Source organism: Rattus norvegicus, unplaced genomic scaffold (genome assembly GCF_021556685.1).
Source record: "Rattus norvegicus strain SHRSP/BbbUtx unplaced genomic scaffold, alternate assembly SHRSP_T2T unassigned-0000187, whole genome shotgun sequence".
Classification (NCBI taxonomy): domain Eukaryota; kingdom Metazoa; phylum Chordata; class Mammalia; order Rodentia; family Muridae; genus Rattus; species Rattus norvegicus.
Window position 1 is genome coordinate 1,696 of NW_028238904.1, and position 5,805 is coordinate 7,500.

At 61.9% G+C, this 5,805-nt stretch overlaps 1 long non-coding RNA gene across 1 annotated transcript in view; it reads left to right on the forward strand.

Annotated features, from left to right (window-relative positions):
* Nucleotides 1-308: 308 nt before the first annotated feature.
* Nucleotides 309-5,805, forward strand: part of LOC147997326 (uncharacterized) — an 18,281-nt gene continuing 12,784 nt past the window's right edge. The window contains exon 1 of the long non-coding RNA XR_015647976.1: nucleotides 309-469. This is a non-coding gene — a long non-coding RNA (uncharacterized LOC147997326). The remainder of the gene's footprint in view (nucleotides 470-5,805) is intronic.

Sequence of the window (5,805 nt, forward strand, 5' to 3'; positions counted from 1 at the left end):
TGAAAACAAATCACGGGAATTTTAACCATTCCACCATCATTCCACCATTCTTTTAATTTACTCTCTGTGTTTAGTCTTCCAAAGAGGGTGGCAGGTGTGTGGTTTGGTGAGTGCCGGCTGGCGGTGGCAGCGAGGAACAGAGAACAACAACAACCCCCCTCCCCCCCATCGGGATCGGTGGAGGGTTTTAAAAATGAGTGAGCCATTTAAAAATGGTGTGGAACTGAGGTCGCCGCCACCCTCCCCTCACGACGGAGTTTGGACGCTCCCTTTTCCTAACTGTGCCTGTTCCTTGCTAATTGTTAACCGATTCGAGAGTGCATGTCCTTTCACTTAGAGGTGGCCTGTTTTCACCGCTCCGTCCTACTTTCCTTTTCTGGGTGCCTGAGGGGGTTGGCCCCGAGTCCATCCCGCGTTCACTGTGTTCCGGCGGGACAACCGGGACCGTTTGTGCCATTCGGGAGAAGTGGTGGGTACCTGCCCCGTTGTGCGTGGGTGAGTGTCCCCCTGAGCTAGGGAGGTCACTCCGGAGAGACGGAATGAGTGTGTGTGGCGGCGGCGGCGCGTGACAGTCTGTATTGGTTTGCTTGATCGAGATCGCTGTCGGGCGACACCTAGTGGCGACAAGTTTCCGCAACGCTCCTGTCCCCCGGTTGGTGACAAAGGACGGGGAAGTGCCTGTGGTGAGCCGGCCAGGGTGAGAGGGTGACAGGCAAGCAGGCGGGTGCGCGACGGAGACGCCGTCCTGTCTGGGGACCATCTCTAGCTAGGAGGTTGTACCTGGAGAACTTCAGGGGAGGAGGGTGGCTGTACGACCTATTGGGACACAAGGAGGGGTTGGTGGCAGCTGGATGAGGTCGACCAGAAGGCTTGGGCCCCGTCCCGGATTTTTTTTTTTTTTTTCCAATTTTTTTTTTTTTAATTTTTTATTTTATTTTATTTTATTTTTTTTTTATTTCTTCCCTCCTCTCCGGTCCCAGCCAGCGGGACCATAGACACTTTTGAGGCCGAGAGGGTGCTGTGTCCCCGGCCTCCGAGCCGAGGTGGCCCGGCTAGGGGGCGCCACGGAGTTTTTTTTTTTTTTTTCTTTTCCAGGAGTCCCTTCGGTCCCAGCCAGCGGGACCATAGACACTTTTGAGGCCGAGAGGGTGCTGTGTCCCCGGCCTCCGAGCCGAGGTGGCCCGGCTAGGTGGCGCCACGGATTTTTTTCTTTTTCTTTTCCAGGAGTCCCTTCGGTCCCTGATAGCGGGAGCCTGGACCTCTGAGGCCGAGAGGGTGCTGTGTCCCCGGCCTCCGAGCCGAGGTGGCCCGGCTAGGGGGCGCCACGGAGTTTTTTTTTTTTTTTTTTTCTTTTCCAGGAGTCCCTTCGGTCCCAGCCAGCGGGACCATAGACACTTTTGAGGCCGAGAGGGTGCTGTGTCCCCGGCCTCCGAGCCGAGGTGGCCCGGCTAGGTGGCGCCACGGATTTTTTTTTTTTCTTTTCCAGGAGTCCCTTCGGTCCCTGATAGCGGGAGCCTGGACCTCTGAGGCCGAGAGGGTGCTGTGTCCCCGGCCTCCGAGCCGAGGTGGCCCGGCTAGGGGGCGCCACGGAGTTTTTTTTTTTTTTTTCTTTTCCAGGAGTCCCTTCGGTCCCTGATAGCGGGAGCCTGGACCTCTGAGGCCGAGAGGGTGCTGTGTCCCCGGCCTCCGAGCCGAGGTGGCCCGGCTAGGGGGCGCCACGGAGTTTTTTTTTTTTTTCTTTTTCTTTTCCAGGAGTCCCTTCGGTCCCTGATAGCGGGAGCCTGGACCTCTGAGGCCGAGAGGGTGCTGTGTCCCCGGCCTCCGAGCCGAGGTGGCCCGGCTAGGGGGCGCCACGGAGTTTTTTTTTTTTTTTCTTTTTCTTTTCCAGGAGTCCCTTCGGTCCCTGATAGCGGGAGCCTGGACCTCTGAGGCCGAGAGGGTGCTGTGTCCCCGGCCTCCGAGCCGAGGTGGCCCGGCTAGGGGGCGCCACGGAGTTTTTTTTTTTTTTTTTTTCTTTTCCAGGAGTCCCTTCGGTCCCAGCCAGCGGGACCATAGACACTTTTGAGGCCGAGAGGGTGCTGTGTCCCCGGCCTCCGAGCCGAGGTGGCCCGGCTAGGTGGCGCCACGGATTTTTTTTTTTTTCTTTTCCAGGAGTCCCTTCGGTCCCTGATAGCGGGAGCCTGGACCTCTGAGGCCGAGAGGGTGCTGTGTCCCCGGCCTCCGAGCCGAGGTGTCCCGGCTAGGGGGCGCCTCCGAGACTTTATTTTTTCCAGGATCCTCCCCGGTCCCTGCCAGCGGGAGCATGGACTTCTGAGGCCGAGGGGAAGCTGTGTTCCAGGCTATCTACCATGGCCTCCTCGGTCTGTGAGCACTCAGGGTTCTAAGGTCGACCAGTTGTTCCTTTGCGGTCCGGTTCTCTTTCTACATGGGGACCTCTTGGGGACACGTCACCGAACATGACTTCCAGACGTTCCGTGTGGCCTGTCATGTTTATCCCTGTGTCTTTTACACTTTTCATCTTTGCTATCTGTCCTTATTGTACCTGGAGATATATGCTGACACGCTGTCCTTTTGACTCTTTTTGTCATTAAAGGACGTTGGAAGAGGCTTGCACCAAGGCTGTTTGCTTGTCCAGCCCTAGCTCTTTTCTTCTGCGCATGGGCCTCTTCGATGCTTGAAGCTTAGCGTCCCCCCATGAGTACGCGCTTCCTGCTTTCCCGTGCTTGCTTGCCTGTGCTCTGTGGGGCAGCTTTATGACAACCGTCCCGCGTGTCAGGCGTTCCCGATTTCCCCGTGGTGGTTGTCGTCCGTTACCGGTAGGAGTCGTTGGTGCCGAGTGCGACTGGAAGGGTTTTCCCGTTTGGTGCTAGTGACCCCCTGGCGTGCTCCTCTGCGGCCGACCGGTTTTTTTATTTGTTTTTTTTTTTTTGTTTTTTGTTTTTTTTTTTTTTTGTTTTTTGGAAGGAGTTCCCGAACCTCCGCTGCTTGGTGGTGTGTCCCTTTCTTTCCTGCTGTGTGCCTCCCGAGTTGCACCTTTTCTCCTTCGAAGGGGATTTTATTTTTTTATTTTTATTTTTTATTTTTTATTTTTATTTTTTTTTGAAGGAGTTCCCGAACCTCCGCTGCCCGTTGAGTCCCGTTCTTCCACGCCACGTGCCTCCCGAGTGCAACGCTTCCTTTTTTTTCTCGCCCTCGAGAAGGGTAAATTTTTTTTTTTGTGTGTGTGGCAGTGTTAGCGACTTCTTCCCGTGCTCTCTCTCGCTCTTCTCGCTCGTATTCCCGTCCAGTGCGTTGTTAGAAAGCTCTCACGCCCGTTGTTCCCGATGCATGGCGTGTCTCGCTCCCGTTGGATCGATGTGGTGCTGCCGCGTTCTCTTCGGGCCGGGGCCTAAGCCGCGCCAGGCGAGGGACGGACATTCATGGCGAATGGTCATTCAGCGCGAATGGCGACCGCTCTTCTCGTTCTGCCAGCGGGCCCCTCGTCTCTCCTCCCCATTCCTTTGCAGGGTGGTGTGTGGAAGTCAGGGGTGCGGCTGTCCGGCACGAGCGCTGACCCGCGCACACTTGTTGCTGTGGTTCGCGGTGTCCCTGTGGACGTGTCGGGGGCGCTTGCCCCCACGCCGTTCACTGCTTCGCGGCCCTCTTCCCCCGTGCCGGGGGAAGGTGGTAGACCCGCTGCGGTGCATACCCTTCCCGAATGGTGTGTGCACGCGCCCTGCTTCGTGTGAGCCTTGCGGTGCTCCTGGAGCGTTCCGGGCTTTGACCACCAAGGTGCCCGCTTCTGAGTTGGCGGTGGCGCTTCCCGCTCCCCGGCGTGCCTCCTGTGCTCCATGGTGCTTGTGCCTTTACGCTTTCCCTTGTCCTAGTTGCCGGCTTTCTGCACGGTGACAGAAAGGGGGGGGGTCGAGGAGTTGAGTGTGCGGTTAAAAGGCTCCTTCCGTTGGGTGAGCGCCCACCCCGTGCCTATGTTTTTGGTGCCTTCACCCGCGGGCCCTGCGCGGTTAGGGTGGTGCTGAGCGATCGCGGCTGGCCCTTTTTAAAGACCGGACTCCCTCAAGTCAAGGCTCCTCCTTTGTGTGCGCCTTGAAGAGGCCTGGCTCTCGGCGGGGACCTGTCGCAGGTCCCCCCGGTCCGCGAATGCTCAAGAAGACCCCGGAGAAAGAGACCTTTGCCGATACCGCAGACCCCCCACCAGCTGGCGCGTGGTCCTTCCCGTTCTGTCCCGCGCCTGTTGCTCGTTTCCCGTTGCGTGCACGGAGCCCTTGGCTGCTCGTCGGTGTTGGGTTCGTCCCGCCCTCAGTGAGGAATTTGCCTTCTCTAGCTATCTTCGGAAAGGGCTTTACGATCTCCGAGGGGCTTCTCCCGGATGGTCCCCTCGGCTGCCCGCCCTGACCTCAGCCTTCTGCGCGCAGCGTTTGCTCTCTCGCCTACCGCGACCCGCGCCTCCCCGCTCCGAGTACGAGGAGGGATCACGCGGGACGGGGCTCTGTCGACCTGCCGCTGTGCGGAGCTTGTGGGGGAGATTGGGTTTCTGGTGGCAGGTGGCGGGGAAGGGCCGTGCACACGCCCGCGTGCGCGGTACCCCCCTCACCGCGAGGGGTCGTCGCGGGACGGGTGGGTTTGGAAGGGCGGCGGTGGGCTCCCGGTCCCACCCGCCTCCGTTTCCCCCCGTGCCCTCCGTCGCGTGTGCGTCCCTCCCACGCGCGTCCACGTCCCGGCCACTCTCGCGGCGAGGTCGTGTCGCGTGTGGTGCGTGCCGCGTGCTCTCGGGCGTCTGCGGTTGCCGCCTCGTCCCCCCCTTCCACGGCAGCGTTCCCACGGCCGGTGGAGATCGCGGGAGCCGTCCTACCCCCCCTTCCCCCTCCGCGGGGCTCTTGAGGGTCCGTGAACCGCGGGGTTGGCCTCGCTCTCGGGGGCGGACTTCTTATTTGGGGGAACCGGCGGTCGGCCGCGTCCGGCGCGTCGTCGGACGTTGGGACCCGCTGCCACGCGGGGGTCTTCGTCGGTTGGCGTCGGCGTCTGCCTCGGTTCTCTCTCGCGTCGGCTGGCGTCTCCTCGGGCTCCCGGGGGTTGTCCGTTGGTTTCGGGTCGGCTCGGTGCCGCGGGCGTGGCGGGACTGCTCCGGGTTGGGTGCAGTGTGATTCCCGCCGGCTTGGCTCGCGTGCCCGGTCGCCGCCCGAGCGGCCTCCCGGTCCCTTGTGAGGCGTCTCCCGCGGGGGGTGCCGCTGCGGCCCGCCCTGCCGTCGACGGTCCTCGTTCTGTCGGTTCGCTCCCCCTCCCCGCCCGCCGGCGTTCCTTTCTCTCTCGCTCCTCGTCTGGCCGACCCGCGGCCGTGCTGCCGGGCCCCTCCTCACGGGGGGGCAGCCGGGCGCGCACGGGTCCCGGGGCGGTCGCGGGGTGCCTGGGGGGAAGGGCCGCCCGGCGGGCGGGAGGAAGTTGCGGTTTGAAGGGCGTCCCGGCCGCCGCGGCCGTGGCGGCGCGTCTCGCCTGGTCTCTTGGAGGCGTGTGCGGGGGGAAAGACGCCCCGCGAGGCGTAGAGGAGAAAGAGGCTTTAGTGGCTGTCGCCCACGCCGGTCCGTGGGGCCTGTTGGCTGAGGGTGCGTCTGCGCGGGGGCCCGTCCGGCCCCGCCGTCCTCTGGGAAGGCGTGCGTCGGGGGAAAGCTGCCGGGGTGCCAAGGTGGGCGCCTGGGCGTTGAGTCGAACCCGTGTGCGCGTCCCGGTGTGGCGGTGGGGGCTCCGGTCGGTGTCTCTCCCCCTCGCTGCCCCGAGGCCCGGCCTCCCTTCCGACGCGGGCTCGGCCCCCCT